Source organism: Phyllobates terribilis, unplaced genomic scaffold (genome assembly GCF_046119375.1).
Source record: "Phyllobates terribilis strain yellow unplaced genomic scaffold, ASM4611937v1 Scaffold_134__1_contigs__length_4944459, whole genome shotgun sequence".
NCBI lineage: Eukaryota > Metazoa > Chordata > Amphibia > Anura > Dendrobatidae > Phyllobates > Phyllobates terribilis.
Genome location: NW_027362894.1, coordinates 2100361 through 2115127, shown reverse-complemented (window position 1 = coordinate 2115127; position 14767 = coordinate 2100361). Strand labels below are relative to the sequence as shown.

The 14767-nt window shown below is 41.6% G+C and overlaps 6 non-coding genes and 1 pseudogene across 6 annotated transcripts; all 7 read left to right on the top strand.

Annotated features, from left to right (window-relative positions):
• The first annotated feature begins 6264 nt into the window (after positions 1 to 6264).
• On the top strand, positions 6265 to 6489 carry LOC141204290 (U2 spliceosomal RNA; annotated as a pseudogene).
• Positions 6490 to 7604: 1115 nt separating this feature from the next.
• LOC141204851 (U2 spliceosomal RNA) lies at positions 7605 to 7795 on the top strand. Its single transcript, XR_012275701.1, has one exon. It is a non-coding gene; the product is annotated as a U2 spliceosomal RNA (small nuclear RNA).
• Positions 7796 to 8910: 1115 nt separating this feature from the next.
• On the top strand, positions 8911 to 9101 carry LOC141204850 (U2 spliceosomal RNA). Its single transcript, XR_012275700.1, has one exon. It is a non-coding gene; the product is annotated as a U2 spliceosomal RNA (small nuclear RNA).
• Positions 9102 to 10216: 1115 nt separating this feature from the next.
• LOC141204848 (U2 spliceosomal RNA) lies at positions 10217 to 10407 on the top strand. Its single transcript, XR_012275699.1, has one exon. It is a non-coding gene; the product is annotated as a U2 spliceosomal RNA (small nuclear RNA).
• A 1115-nt stretch (positions 10408 to 11522) lies between these two features.
• Positions 11523 to 11713, top strand: LOC141204846 (U2 spliceosomal RNA). Its single transcript, XR_012275697.1, has one exon. It is a non-coding gene; the product is annotated as a U2 spliceosomal RNA (small nuclear RNA).
• Positions 11714 to 12828: 1115 nt separating this feature from the next.
• Positions 12829 to 13019, top strand: LOC141204845 (U2 spliceosomal RNA). Its single transcript, XR_012275696.1, has one exon. It is a non-coding gene; the product is annotated as a U2 spliceosomal RNA (small nuclear RNA).
• Positions 13020 to 14134: 1115 nt separating this feature from the next.
• On the top strand, positions 14135 to 14325 carry LOC141204844 (U2 spliceosomal RNA). The gene has a single exon (XR_012275695.1). It is a non-coding gene; the product is annotated as a U2 spliceosomal RNA (small nuclear RNA).
• The last annotated feature ends 442 nt before the right edge of the window (positions 14326 to 14767 follow it).

Genomic DNA, 14767 nt, shown 5'->3' with positions numbered 1-14767 from the left:
TCATGTTCAAAGTTGCAGAAGCCAGATTACAAGCTCATTTTGGTTCAACTTCAGCAACTGTGCATTGCATTGCCATGTAATGTGATGCAATGCTATCTTTCTAGCTCTCCCTTTTTACTTCCTTTTGGATAAACAGACATATTAGGCAAGCATTTTGGAGCTTTCACCTAAATAACTACAGGTGGTGAGATAAGCTGCACAATATAATTGACCTTTCAGTATATTGTTGCACACACACCATCTATTTAGCAAATGCCCTTGTTATCAACAGCAGCCTTTTAAACTCACCTGAGCTAACAGGTATGTGCGCTGGTTACTCTGCTGCGCTTAAAATTTCTTTTTTGGTTTGCTACAATGCCTTTTCTGAAACGTTGTCTCCTTCTGCTGGAACACTGACTTCTTTCATTTAATGCCTGCAGACTATAAAAGAGAACCCAACCCAAAAAGTTTGGTTGATTAGTCTGTGGCATTCTGTTAAACTGTTGCTTATGGCGGTCTCTGTGAGCTTCTCAGCGACATTCAGCCAGCCAGGTATCCTGCCTGCAGTAGATGGAATGTGGCAATGGAACGCTGGCTGCGCGTGTCATAATAGGCTCTGAGCCTTTATATACCTGTGCACAGCAGCAGCCACCTTCAGTCTGCTGCTGGACAGCCAGCAGCAGCAGCAGCAGGAGAGGTATGTAATCAGGAGCCCTCCTGCTAAGGGTAGACAGCTGCTCGTTCCACCCCACCCCCCGCCTTAATTGGTTCTCCTCCCTTCCAACGGTGTTGAGGCGGGTGGGAACAGCAGGGGGTGAAGGTGCTGTGTTTAAAGAGGTGGAGTTATGCAGATCTAAAACGCGTGGATTGCAGCAGCAGCAAGCCGAAAAGTGCAGGCATGTAAGGGATCTAGAGGTTGACAACATGTCTTCTTAACGGGAGTCCAGGAGCTCATCTCCACAAATGGACTTTTCAGGATCCTTGGGTGGCTCCGTAGTTTGAAACCAATTCTGGTTATCGCTTCTCGGCCTTTTGGCACGATCTGTAGTGGGTTGTGACATTGGGCTGAAGGTTACTGTGGTGGCAGAACCGATTCTTGGCCTTTGGAGATATCCAGTGCTGCTTTTGGGAATCGGTGCTAAAGCTGCAGTGCCTTTTCTTTACGGAGGACGGTGTGTTGGAGGGAGGACGAACTTCGTGGAGGCTGCGATCCGTGTGTGATATTTTCCTTGGTATCTGGAAAAGAAGAGGAAAATCATGGAGACAAGGAGAAACCCTGGAGGAAGGAAGGAGAATCAAGCAAGCAACCCGAATGATTATTTCTCGGAGGAGCATCCGCTGAAGGACACCATCAGGTTCGTGGTTGCTCCTGACCACCGGCAGGTGAAAGATTCTCAATTTATTTTCAATGTTATTTGTAAGCTCTTGAAGATCGACAAGGAGCATCTTTTTTGCTTTCAATCTTTTTTTTCTCGAGGACTTTATGATGTTACGCTTAATAAAGCCTCGCAGTGTGAAAGTGCCTACGCTCTTTATGAAGTAAATAAAGAGAAGGTAGAGCTGGAGGGGGTGAAAGTAATCCCCTCTTTTCAGTTTTCAATGAAAGTACTGACGATTCATTTGTTTAGTCCATTTATTACAGACTCTGAGGTTGAAAGTTACCTATCAATGTATTGTGACAAAATCATCCCTAAGAGACGCGGGGAAACACAGTTTGGAGTGTGGAACGGGAAACGTGTGTATGTGGTATCATTTAGGAAGAACCCGAATGAGGAGGGGGGCGTGTCCAGACCTCCGCCGCAGGTTTATATCAACCATAGCCGCGGTTATTTATTCTTCCCAGGGATGCCACACTACTGCCGTGTGTGTAAAAAATATGGACATCTGGATGCAGAATGTAACAAGTGTTTTAGTTGCATGGGTACTCCTCACCAGATGGATGAGTGCCCTAAAAATAAGAAAAAGGATGTAGAGGAGATGGACACATCGCCTGAAGAACAGCAACAAGAAGCTAAAGACGATGTGGAAGCAGGCATTGCTGCTGAAGAGGAAAAAGGGGAAGAGGAGAAAGAAAGGAGTGAGAAGGAGGAGACAGAAAGAAAGAGAAAAGAGGAAGAGGAGGGACGGGCAATGAAGGAGAAGAAGAAGGAGGAACGGGTTAAAAAATCACAAGAAGAAGAGGAAAGGAAGTTGGAAGAAAGGAAGAGAAAGAAGGAAGAGGAAAAACAGAAGAGGATAGAGGACATAGAAAAAAGGGCCATGGAGATAAAGAAACAGATGGAAAGGAAAAAGAGAGAAGAGCAGAAGAAAGAAGATAAGAAGAAAGAAGATAAGAATGAAAAGAAGAAGATAGAAGAACAGAAGAAAGAAGATCAGAAGAGAGAAGAGAAGAGTCAAATGTTGCAAGAAATTTCTCCACTAAGTAAAGGGAGTAGTTGTGGAGGGGAAAGTGATATTCCAGAAGTAGTGGAGTCCACTCCTACTAATTCCCTGTCGCAGAGCTTACCTTGCGCGCAGGTACAAATGGACTGCACAGAAAAATCTCTAAAAAGAAGTGTGGATAGAAGTGATAATGAAGGAATACCATGTGGTGGGAAAGTAAAGGCATTAGAAGCAACAAGTCTGCTGGGGAGTGTGTCATCTTCGGATGTATCAGATCTGGAGGTAGACCCATCTTCTCCGGCAGTAGAGAATGAGGGCGGAGGGAAGAGCCCTGCACTAAATGTTAGAAGATGATCCGCTCAATGTCCCTGAATGTTCAGGGGTTTAACGACCTATATAAGAGAACTGCTTTATATGATTTTTTAAATAATGAAAATATTGATTTTATCTTTCTACAAGAATGTAATTTGACAAAAAAAATAAGCTATGAATATTTACAGGGTATATGGAAGGGTAACTTATGCTTTTCTGGTGGGAACGAGTCAAAAAGTGATGGTGTGGGGTTTTTATGCTCTAAAGATTGGGAGATTGTAAATTATGAAGAGATATACCCTGGGAGGATTTTAAGAATTGATGTGCAGAAAAATGGGAAGAAAGTGAGGTGTTTTAATGTGTATGCAAATGCAGAAAAAGCCTTGAGATTACATTTGTTTGAACTGTTGCAGCTGTTTTTACCTGGAGTAGATCCATTAGTTTTAGGTGGGGATTTTAATTGTCATTTAAAAAATGTAAAAGATGGGTCAGCTTCATGTCTTAGAAATATTTTAGCAGCTTTTAATCTTAAAGATACATGGGCATTAGATGGACAAAAAAAGGAGCATGAAGTCACTTGGGTGGGGAGAGGTGTTTCATCCAGAATAGATTATATTTTTATATCTCAAGCCCTAACATGCTCAGGTTTTAAAACGCATTCAACACCTTTTTCAGATCATAAAATAATAGAATGTAGTTTTAAAATAGAATCAGATGTGGATAAAAGACCGTCACACTGGAAATTTAATGTATCCCTACTACAAGACGAGGTGGTTATGGAAGGTTTTAAAAAGCTGTATGAAAAACTGAAGCTAAAAAAAACGTTTTTTAAATCTATTTTTAATTGGTGGGATTTTGTCAAGAAGGAGGTAAAAATATTTTTTATTAAAGAAGGAAAGAAGAAAGCTGCTGCAAAACGTATTTTTTATAATGATCTTAATGCTAAACTGCAATGTTTTTTTCACCTCGAAAATAACGGATGTGATCTGCAGGAGGCGATCCGAACAACAAAAGAAAAGATCCAAAACTGCCTGAAAGAAAAAGGTAAAGAAATTATTTTTAATTCCCGAGTAAAAGTTTTAGACGAGGATGAAAAATGCACAAAATTCTTTTTTAAAAAAATATGTGACAAGAAGGATTATATGAAGGTTTTGGAAGGAGAAACAAGTTTGGAGGGGAAGAAGATGAAAGCAAAAGAATTTTATGATGATTTATTTTCTGTTAAAAACACGGATGTGTCTCTAAAAAAACATTTTTTAGAAGGACTGGAAAAAAATTTTAATGCGGAAGATAAATCTTTTTTAATAGGGAATTTTACTAAAGAGGAAGTTTTTAATACAATTAATACGCTACAAAATAACAAAACGCCGGGAGCAGATGGACTACCTGTTGAATTTTACAAGTGTTTATGGGAGATCATGGGTGAGGATTTTTATGAAGTAATTTTAGAAGCAGAAGCATCTTTTAGTGTCCCAGAGTCGTGGTGGGAGGGTCTTATTGTTTTATTATTTAAGAAAGGAAATAAAGAACTGATTAAAAATTGGAGACCAATAACCCTTTTAAATACGGACTGTAAGGTATATGCAAAGTTACTAGCAAATAGATTAAAAAAGGTAATCGGCTCAGTAATAGAAGTGGATCAGACGTGTGCAGTGCCAAATCGGAGAATCAGCGACTCATTGATTTTAATCAGGGATGTTTTATGGGATGTTTTAGACAGAAAACAAAAGCTTGCTCTAATTACTTTGGATTTTGAAAAAGCGTACGATAGAGTTGCCCATGATTTTTTATTTGCAGTTTTAGAGAAAATGGGATGCCCGGATGTTTTTAGCAAACGTATTAAATCTCTTTACAAATCATGTTTTAGCAAAATATCTATTAATGGTTTTTTATCTGATAATGTAAAAATAAACTGTGGCGTTAAACAGGGGTGTCCCTTATCCCCTATTCTTTTTATTTGTGCAATTGAACCACTTTTAGCAGCTTTTAGGAGAGATAAGGTAATCAATGGTTTTTTTATTCCCGGGAGTTGCAATGAACAAGTTAAAGTGGTGGCATATATGGATGATGTGACGGTTTTAGTTAAAGACACTAGAAGCATGAACAGAGCCATAAGAACAGTGGATTGGTTTGGGGGCGCATCGGGTTTTAAAATTAACATGGAAAAATCTGGTATTTTAACTGTTGGTGATTTTATTGTAGATTCTGAGTGTAAATTAACAAGAATGAATGAAGTAAAAATTTTAGGTATTTATTTCTCAGAGTCAGGTGGTAATGTAAGAAATTGGGAGTCTCTGCTGGAAAGAGTTAAGAAAAAGATTACTTTCTGGCAGTTGAGAGATCTTACCCTGGAAGGAAAAATTTTAATTATTAGACAGGTTTTACTCCCAATGTTTTTATATGTCTCAACAGTTTTTATCCCCCAAAATAATATCATGAAGAGAGTTATTAAGGTATGTTTTAATTTTTTATGGAGATCCAAGATGGAAAGAGTAAAGAGAGAGGAGATATATAAATCAAAGAAAAAAGGTGGGAAAGGTTTTCCGGATATTAGGTCCTTTTTATATGCAAAGTATGTAGCGAACTGTGTATGCACTTTATTAGGACCAGGCTCTAAGCTAAAGTTGTTTTCTATATATAATTTAGGTTTCTATATTAGAAATTATAAATGGTTGGAGATGTCTCTAAATAGGCCTTATAGGTTTTTACCTCCAGGAAATTATATTGTTTTAGGAAAAATTTTAAGAGATTTTAAACTTAAGATGGTCGAAATAAATGTTCTTAAATGCCATAAAAAAATCCTAAAAATCCTGGAAGAGAGAATAGGTATCAGTCCTGTGGAACATTTTTCATTCAAAATTGTGGAAAGAATCTGGATGAATGTAAATTATAGTGTGTTATCTAATGAACACAGGGATTTACTCTGGTGTATAGTAAAAGACTGCCTGCCAACCCGTGAGTTCCAACACAGGCGTGGGTTGGTAAGATCTGAAGTGTGCCCAAGATCCAGGTGTGGGAATAGTGAAACACCCATGCACATCTTCTGGAATTGTAATTTTGCACAGACAATATGGAGGAAAGTGTGCAATATAGTGAGAGCTGTGAGTACTGTTAATTTTTTGGATTTTAACAGAGTATTTTATGGGATGGGGATAAGAGAGGAGGATTTTAAAATTGTATGGATTATTATTGCATGTGTGAAGGCGGCATTGTGGAAAGCAAGGAACATTTTAGTGTTTAAACATAAGGAAGTAACAGTCGACCAGTGTATTAAATTATGTCTAAGTTATTTGTACATGTATTTCTGGAGGGACAAAATGACGCTTGGCAAGGTGAAAGCAAATGAGAAATGGAAACAATGTAAATGGAATGAACTTACCTTGTAAGATTTGATTTTTTGAAAACCTGTGGAAAAACAAAAAAAGAAGAACAAAAACAAACAAAAAAAAATAGCCAAAACTATATAATTTTTAAAAAAAAAAAAAAAGAGGGAAAAAATAAATAAATATATATATATAAAAGAAAAAGAAAATAAAAGATTTGGAGAAGTATTAAAATTGGTAGAATGCACGATGATGGATTTGAGTCTTCTTATCTTTTTGTTGATTCCAAGACTTTGTAATCTGAGTGTAAAAAAAAAAAAAAAAAAAAAAAAAAAAAAAATCTGTTCTTATCAGTTTAATATCTGATACGTCCCCTATCTGGGGACCATATATTAAATGGATTTTTAGAACAGGGAGATGGAAAAAGAGCTTGCTCTGTCCACTCCACGCATTGACCTGGTATTGCAGTATCTCCAGGACCGGTGCACCCCTTCTTTAATGCAGTTTCTAAAATCAGAAAGAATTGAATTCAATGTTTTTTGTTCATTTTGCTTGTTTGTCGGATTTTGGGATGGACTCTTTGGCTTTGCTTTTCTTCTCCTCATTGGATTTTTCATGTTCAAAGTTGCAGAAGCCAGATTACAAGCTCATTTTGGTTCAACTTCAGCAACTGTGCATTGCATTGCCATGTAATGTGATGCAATGCTATCTTTCTAGCTCTCCCTTTTTACTTCCTTTTGGATAAACAGACATATTAGGCAAGCATTTTGGAGCTTTCACCTAAATAACTACAGGTGGTGAGATAAGCTGCACAATATAATTGACCTTTCAGTATATTGTTGCACACACACCATCTATTTAGCAAATGCCCTTGTTATCAACAGCAGCCTTTTAAACTCACCTGAGCTAACAGGTATGTGCGCTGGTTACTCTGCTGCGCTTAAAATTTCTTTTTTGGTTTGCTACAATGCCTTTTCTGAAACGTTGTCTCCTTCTGCTGGAACACTGACTTCTTTCATTTAATGCCTGCAGACTATAAAAGAGAACCCAACCCAAAAAGTTTGGTTGATTAGTCTGTGGCATTCTGTTAAACTGTTGCTTATGGCGGTCTCTGTGAGCTTCTCAGCGACATTCAGCCAGCCAGGTATCCTGCCTGCAGTAGATGGAATGTGGCAATGGAACGCTGGCTGCGCGTGTCATAATAGGCTCTGAGCCTTTATATACCTGTGCACAGCAGCAGCCACCTTCAGTCTGCTGCTGGACAGCCAGCAGCAGCAGCAGCAGGAGAGGTATGTAATCAGGAGCCCTCCTGCTAAGGGTAGACAGCTGCTCGTTCCACCCCACCCAACGCCTTAATTGGTTCTCCTCCCTTCCAACGGTGTTGAGGCGGGTGGGAACAGCAGGGGGTGAAGGTGCTGTGTTTAAAGAGGTGGAGTTATGCAGATCTAAAACGCGTGGATTGCAGCAGCAGCAAGCCGAAAAGTGCAGGCATGTAAGGGATCTAGAGGTTGACAACATGTCTTCTTAACGGGAGTCCAGGAGCTCATCTCCACAAATGGACTTTTCAGGATCCTTGGGTGGCTCCGTAGTTTGAAACCAATTCTGGTTATCGCTTCTCGGCCTTTTGGCTAAGATCAAGTGTAGTATCTGTTCTTATCAGTTTAATATCTGATACGTCCCCTATCTGGGGACCATATATTAAATGGATTTTTAGAACAGGGAGATGGAAAAAGAGCTTGCTCTGTCCACTCCACGCATTGACCTGGTATTGCAGTATCTCCAGGACCGGTGCACCCCTTCTTTAATGCAGTTTCTAAAATCAGAAAGAATTGAATTCAATGTTTTTTGTTCATTTTGCTTGTTTGTCGGATTTTGGGATGGACTCTTTGGCTTTGCTTTTCTTCTCCTCATTGGATTTTTCATGTTCAAAGTTGCAGAAGCCAGATTACAAGCTCATTTTGGTTCAACTTCAGCAACTGTGCATTGCATTGCCATGTAATGTGATGCAATGCTATCTTTCTAGCTCTCCCTTTTTACTTCCTTTTGGATAAACAGACATATTAGGCAAGCATTTTGGAGCTTTCACCTAAATAACTACAGGTGGTGAGATAAGCTGCACAATATAATTGACCTTTCAGTATATTGTTGCACACACACCATCTATTTAGCAAATGCCCTTGTTATCAACAGCAGCCTTTTAAACTCACCTGAGCTAACAGGTATGTGCGCTGGTTACTCTGCTGCGCTTAAAATTTCTTTTTTGGTTTGCTACAATGCCTTTTCTGAAACGTTGTCTCCTTCTGCTGGAACACTGACTTCTTTCATTTAATGCCTGCAGACTATAAAAGAGAACCCAACCCAAAAAGTTTGGTTGATTAGTCTGTGGCATTCTGTTAAACTGTTGCTTATGGCGGTCTCTGTGAGCTTCTCAGCGACATTCAGCCAGCCAGGTATCCTGCCTGCAGTAGATGGAATGTGGCAATGGAACGCTGGCTGCGCGTGTCATAATAGGCTCTGAGCCTTTATATACCTGTGCACAGCAGCAGCCACCTTCAGTCTGCTGCTGGACAGCCAGCAGCAGCAGCAGCAGGAGAGGTATGTAATCAGGAGCCCTCCTGCTAAGGGTAGACAGCTGCTCGTTCCACCCCACCCAACGCCTTAATTGGTTCTCCTCCCTTCCAACGGTGTTGAGGCGGGTGGGAACAGCAGGGGGTGAAGGTGCTGTGTTTAAAGAGGTGGAGTTATGCAGATCTAAAACGCGTGGATTGCAGCAGCAGCAAGCCGAAAAGTGCAGGCATGTAAGGGATCTAGAGGTTGACAACATGTCTTCTTAACGGGAGTCCAGGAGCTCATCTCCACAAATGGACTTTTCAGGATCCTTGGGTGGCTCCGTAGTTTGAAACCAATTCTGGTTATCGCTTCTCGGCCTTTTGGCTAAGATCAAGTGTAGTATCTGTTCTTATCAGTTTAATATCTGATACGTCCCCTATCTGGGGACCATATATTAAATGGATTTTTAGAACAGGGAGATGGAAAAAGAGCTTGCTCTGTCCACTCCACGCATTGACCTGGTATTGCAGTATCTCCAGGACCGGTGCACCCCTTCTTTAATGCAGTTTCTAAAATCAGAAAGAATTGAATTCAATGTTTTTTGTTCATTTTGCTTGTTTGTCGGATTTTGGGATGGACTCTTTGGCTTTGCTTTTCTTCTCCTCATTGGATTTTTCATGTTCAAAGTTGCAGAAGCCAGATTACAAGCTCATTTTGGTTCAACTTCAGCAACTGTGCATTGCATTGCCATGTAATGTGATGCAATGCTATCTTTCTAGCTCTCCCTTTTTACTTCCTTTTGGATAAACAGACATATTAGGCAAGCATTTTGGAGCTTTCACCTAAATAACTACAGGTGGTGAGATAAGCTGCACAATATAATTGACCTTTCAGTATATTGTTGCACACACACCATCTATTTAGCAAATGCCCTTGTTATCAACAGCAGCCTTTTAAACTCACCTGAGCTAACAGGTATGTGCGCTGGTTACTCTGCTGCGCTTAAAATTTCTTTTTTGGTTTGCTACAATGCCTTTTCTGAAACGTTGTCTCCTTCTGCTGGAACACTGACTTCTTTCATTTAATGCCTGCAGACTATAAAAGAGAACCCAACCCAAAAAGTTTGGTTGATTAGTCTGTGGCATTCTGTTAAACTGTTGCTTATGGCGGTCTCTGTGAGCTTCTCAGCGACATTCAGCCAGCCAGGTATCCTGCCTGCAGTAGATGGAATGTGGCAATGGAACGCTGGCTGCGCGTGTCATAATAGGCTCTGAGCCTTTATATACCTGTGCACAGCAGCAGCCACCTTCAGTCTGCTGCTGGACAGCCAGCAGCAGCAGCAGCAGGAGAGGTATGTAATCAGGAGCCCTCCTGCTAAGGGTAGACAGCTGCTCGTTCCACCCCACCCCCCGCCTTAATTGGTTCTCCTCCCTTCCAACGGTGTTGAGGCGGGTGGGAACAGCAGGGGGTGAAGGTGCTGTGTTTAAAGAGGTGGAGTTATGCAGATCTAAAACGCGTGGATTGCAGCAGCAGCAAGCCGAAAAGTGCAGGCATGTAAGGGATCTAGAGGTTGACAACATGTCTTCTTAACGGGAGTCCAGGAGCTCATCTCCACAAATGGACTTTTCAGGATCCTTGGGTGGCTCCGTAGTTTGAAACCAATTCTGGTTATCGCTTCTCGGCCTTTTGGCTAAGATCAAGTGTAGTATCTGTTCTTATCAGTTTAATATCTGATACGTCCCCTATCTGGGGACCATATATTAAATGGATTTTTAGAACAGGGAGATGGAAAAAGAGCTTGCTCTGTCCACTCCACGCATTGACCTGGTATTGCAGTATCTCCAGGACCGGTGCACCCCTTCTTTAATGCAGTTTCTAAAATCAGAAAGAATTGAATTCAATGTTTTTTGTTCATTTTGCTTGTTTGTCGGATTTTGGGATGGACTCTTTGGCTTTGCTTTTCTTCTCCTCATTGGATTTTTCATGTTCAAAGTTGCAGAAGCCAGATTACAAGCTCATTTTGGTTCAACTTCAGCAACTGTGCATTGCATTGCCATGTAATGTGATGCAATGCTATCTTTCTAGCTCTCCCTTTTTACTTCCTTTTGGATAAACAGACATATTAGGCAAGCATTTTGGAGCTTTCACCTAAATAACTACAGGTGGTGAGATAAGCTGCACAATATAATTGACCTTTCAGTATATTGTTGCACACACACCATCTATTTAGCAAATGCCCTTGTTATCAACAGCAGCCTTTTAAACTCACCTGAGCTAACAGGTATGTGCGCTGGTTACTCTGCTGCGCTTAAAATTTCTTTTTTGGTTTGCTACAATGCCTTTTCTGAAACGTTGTCTCCTTCTGCTGGAACACTGACTTCTTTCATTTAATGCCTGCAGACTATAAAAGAGAACCCAACCCAAAAAGTTTGGTTGATTAGTCTGTGGCATTCTGTTAAACTGTTGCTTATGGCGGTCTCTGTGAGCTTCTCAGCGACATTCAGCCAGCCAGGTATCCTGCCTGCAGTAGATGGAATGTGGCAATGGAACGCTGGCTGCGCGTGTCATAATAGGCTCTGAGCCTTTATATACCTGTGCACAGCAGCAGCCACCTTCAGTCTGCTGCTGGACAGCCAGCAGCAGCAGCAGCAGGAGAGGTATGTAATCAGGAGCCCTCCTGCTAAGGGTAGACAGCTGCTCGTTCCACCCCACCCCCCGCCTTAATTGGTTCTCCTCCCTTCCAACGGTGTTGAGGCGGGTGGGAACAGCAGGGGGTGAAGGTGCTGTGTTTAAAGAGGTGGAGTTATGCAGATCTAAAACGCGTGGATTGCAGCAGCAGCAAGCCGAAAAGTGCAGGCATGTAAGGGATCTAGAGGTTGACAACATGTCTTCTTAACGGGAGTCCAGGAGCTCATCTCCACAAATGGACTTTTCAGGATCCTTGGGTGGCTCCGTAGTTTGAAACCAATTCTGGTTATCGCTTCTCGGCCTTTTGGCTAAGATCAAGTGTAGTATCTGTTCTTATCAGTTTAATATCTGATACGTCCCCTATCTGGGGACCATATATTAAATGGATTTTTAGAACAGGGAGATGGAAAAAGAGCTTGCTCTGTCCACTCCACGCATTGACCTGGTATTGCAGTATCTCCAGGACCGGTGCACCCCTTCTTTAATGCAGTTTCTAAAATCAGAAAGAATTGAATTCAATGTTTTTTGTTCATTTTGCTTGTTTGTCGGATTTTGGGATGGACTCTTTGGCTTTGCTTTTCTTCTCCTCATTGGATTTTTCATGTTCAAAGTTGCAGAAGCCAGATTACAAGCTCATTTTGGTTCAACTTCAGCAACTGTGCATTGCATTGCCATGTAATGTGATGCAATGCTATCTTTCTAGCTCTCCCTTTTTACTTCCTTTTGGATAAACAGACATATTAGGCAAGCATTTTGGAGCTTTCACCTAAATAACTACAGGTGGTGAGATAAGCTGCACAATATAATTGACCTTTCAGTATATTGTTGCACACACACCATCTATTTAGCAAATGCCCTTGTTATCAACAGCAGCCTTTTAAACTCACCTGAGCTAACAGGTATGTGCGCTGGTTACTCTGCTGCGCTTAAAATTTCTTTTTTGGTTTGCTACAATGCCTTTTCTGAAACGTTGTCTCCTTCTGCTGGAACACTGACTTCTTTCATTTAATGCCTGCAGACTATAAAAGAGAACCCAACCCAAAAAGTTTGGTTGATTAGTCTGTGGCATTCTGTTAAACTGTTGCTTATGGCGGTCTCTGTGAGCTTCTCAGCGACATTCAACCAGCCAGGTATCCTGCCTGCAGTAGATGGAATGTGGCAATGGAACGCTGGCTGCGCGTGTCATAATAGGCTCTGAGCCTTTATATACCTGTGCACAGCAGCAGCCACCTTCAGTCTGCTGCTGGACAGCCAGCAGCAGCAGCAGCAGGAGAGGTATGTAATCAGGAGCCCTCCTGCTAAGGGTAGACAGCTGCTCGTTCCACCCCACCCCCCGCCTTAATTGGTTCTCCTCCCTTCCAACGGTGTTGAGGCGGGTGGGAACAGCAGGGGGTGAAGGTGCTGTGTTTAAAGAGGTGGAGTTATGCAGATCTAAAACGCGTGGATTGCAGCAGCAGCAAGCCGAAAAGTGCAGGCATGTAAGGGATCTAGAGGTTGACAACATGTCTTCTTAACGGGAGTCCAGGAGCTCATCTCCACAAATGGACTTTTCAGGATCCTTGGGTGGCTCCGTAGTTTGAAACCAATTCTGGTTATCGCTTCTCGGCCTTTTGGCTAAGATCAAGTGTAGTATCTGTTCTTATCAGTTTAATATCTGATACGTCCCCTATCTGGGGACCATATATTAAATGGATTTTTAGAACAGGGAGATGGAAAAAGAGCTTGCTCTGTCCACTCCACGCATTGACCTGGTATTGCAGTATCTCCAGGACCGGTGCACCCCTTCTTTAATGCAGTTTCTAAAATCAGAAAGAATTGAATTCAATGTTTTTTGTTCATTTTGCTTGTTTGTCGGATTTTGGGATGGACTCTTTGGCTTTGCTTTTCTTCTCCTCATTGGATTTTTCATGTTCAAAGTTGCAGAAGCCAGATTACAAGCTCATTTTGGTTCAACTTCAGCAACTGTGCATTGCATTGCCATGTAATGTGATGCAATGCTATCTTTCTAGCTCTCCCTTTTTACTTCCTTTTGGATAAACAGACATATTAGGCAAGCATTTTGGAGCTTTCACCTAAATAACTACAGGTGGTGAGATAAGCTGCACAATATAATTGACCTTTCAGTATATTGTTGCACACACACCATCTATTTAGCAAATGCCCTTGTTATCAACAGCAGCCTTTTAAACTCACCTGAGCTAACAGGTATGTGCGCTGGTTACTCTGCTGCGCTTAAAATTTCTTTTTTGGTTTGCTACAATGCCTTTTCTGAAACGTTGTCTCCTTCTGCTGGAACACTGACTTCTTTCATTTAATGCCTGCAGACTATAAAAGAGAACCCAACCCAAAAAGTTTGGTTGATTAGTCTGTGGCATTCTGTTAAACTGTTGCTTATGGCGGTCTCTGTGAGCTTCTCAGCGACATTCAACCAGCCAGGTATCCTGCCTGCAGTAGATGGAATGTGGCAATGGAACGCTGGCTGCGCGTGTCATAATAGGCTCTGAGCCTTTATATACCTGTGCACAGCAGCAGCCACCTTCAGTCTGCTGCTGGACAGCCAGCAGCAGCAGCAGCAGGAGAGGTATGTAATCAGGAGCCCTCCTGCTAAGGGTAGACAGCTGCTCGTTCCACCCCACCCCCCGCCTTAATTGGTTCTCCTCCCTTCCAACGGTGTTGAGGCGGGTGGGAACAGCAGGGGGTGAAGGTGCTGTGTTTAAAGAGGTGGAGTTATGCAGATCTAAAACGCGTGGATTGCAGCAGCAGCAAGCCGAAAAGTGCAGGCATGTAAGGGATCTAGAGGTTGACAACATGTCTTCTTAACGGGAGTCCAGGAGCTCATCTCCACAAATGGACTTTTCAGGATCCTTGGGTGGCTCCGTAGTTTGAAACCAATTCTGGTTATCGCTTCTCGGCCTTTTGGCTAAGATCAAGTGTAGTATCTGTTCTTATCAGTTTAATATCTGATACGTCCCCTATCTGGGGACCATATATTAAATGGATTTTTAGAACAGGGAGATGGAAAAAGAGCTTGCTCTGTCCACTCCACGCATTGACCTGGTATTGCAGTATCTCCAGGACCGGTGCACCCCTTCTTTAATGCAGTTTCTAAAATCAGAAAGAATTGAATTCAATGTTTTTTGTTCATTTTGCTTGTTTGTCGGATTTTGGGATGGACTCTTTGGCTTTGCTTTTCTTCTCCTCATTGGATTTTTCATGTTCAAAGTTGCAGAAGCCAGATTACAAGCTCATTTTGGTTCAACTTCAGCAACTGTGCATTGCATTGCCATGTAATGTGATGCAATGCTATCTTTCTAGCTCTCCCTTTTTACTTCCTTTTGGATAAACAGACATATTAGGCAAGCATTTTGGAGCTTTCACCTAAATAACTACAGGTGGTGAGATAAGCTGCACAATATAATTGACCTTTCAGTATATTGTTGCACACACACCATCTATTTAGCAAATGCCCTTGTTATCAACAGCAGCCTTTTAAACTCACCTGAGCTAACAGGTATGTGCGCTGGTTACTCTGC